This window comes from Pteropus vampyrus, unplaced genomic scaffold, assembly GCF_000151845.1.
Source record: "Pteropus vampyrus isolate Shadow unplaced genomic scaffold, Pvam_2.0 Scaffold153, whole genome shotgun sequence".
Lineage (NCBI taxonomy): Eukaryota > Metazoa > Chordata > Mammalia > Chiroptera > Pteropodidae > Pteropus > Pteropus vampyrus.
This window is the reverse complement of record NW_011888934.1, coordinates 1,667,057-1,668,357: the sequence shown is the minus strand read 5'-3', so window position 1 is coordinate 1,668,357 and position 1,301 is coordinate 1,667,057. Positions and strand designations below refer to the sequence as shown.

Genomic DNA, 1,301 nt, shown 5'->3' with positions numbered 1-1,301 from the left:
CTCCTGCCATACTTATGACTTAAGAATCAACTTGAGAATCATGGCCCATATTCCCCCAGCACCACTCTTTAATTTCCACAGAGCTTTCCAGAACTCTACATGTATTTCATTCATAGGACTTAGGAACATGCATCATTGGATCTTTGTCTACGTGTGCTGTTTCCTTGACTGGTGAGTTTTCTGGGTTGAATCCTTCGTTCCCTTATTTTATGGCATGCATGGAATAGCTAGTATATTCTTATTTTAACTGAATCAACATGTAAGTTAACAAATCAAGCAAAACCACTATATTAGTTAAGCTAATGTTAGCTGCTTCAAGAAATAAATGGCGTTAGTTTATTCCTCTAGGCCCTTCAATTTTGTGGCTCTGCCAGCCTCCTTTAACCCATGGCTCTAGAGTCTGGTGCGGAGGATGAGGAGTGAAGAGGAGGCTCATCAACTTGGGGGGTTTATGGACCTGGCCTGGAAGCAATGCATATCACTGTACGTGAATTTTTTTTCTAGTTAAACAATAGCTTTATTGCTTGAGTACATAGACAAATTTATGCAACCAGGGCAGAGGCTGCAAATGACTTGTATTTCCAATGTGGAGGGGGAGGGAGGACTTGTTTGGTCTTGTAATATCGAGCCAACCGATGAATAAGGCTCTCGATCAAAATCAGATGGAATTTAGTACTCTTATCCTTTCTATTCCTCTCAAGATGTTTTCGAACAGCAACAGCTTTCTTAATTAAATGGTAGAGATCTTCAGAAAGATCAGGAACAAGTCCTTTGGACTTAAGAATTCACAAGATTTTTATTGCCTGTCACAAAACGTACTTGCACAACACCATGTGAGTCTCTCAGGATCACACCAATTTGCGAGGGAGTCAGCCCCTTCTTGCCCAGTTTGTGGAGCTGCTCCTTCATGTTGTCATTTGTCAACTTTAGCCATGTGGGGACGCTGCGGCGGTAGGGCTGTATGGGACAGGCCCTTCCCAGGAGCATGCTTGTGACCCATGATGGCGGTGGACAGGCATTTGGCCATATCTCAGCCCTAGTTCAACCTGAACTACCAGAGAGGCTGGGAAATCTAGTCTAGCTAGACTTACATGAGGAAGATGGACATAGTTTATGAATAGCTAGCAAGCTTCTGCCATAATGGTTTGATAGAATCGATCCACATTCAGATTTGAATTTCTGTTACTTTCCATTGAGATAATCAGCCACTTTTCCATAGAGCGTGGTGTGGAGTAAGAAGTAGGACGGGTGATTAACCCCCTCTTAAAGAAAAGTGAGTTGTTTAGGTTGTAATCTCTGTG

At 42.6% G+C, this 1,301-nt stretch overlaps 1 pseudogene; it reads right to left on the bottom strand.

Moving 5' to 3' along the window:
• Positions 1-492: 492 nt before the first annotated feature.
• LOC105298442 lies at positions 493-1,000 on the bottom strand (annotated as a pseudogene).
• Between the last annotated feature and the right edge of the window lie 301 nt (positions 1,001-1,301).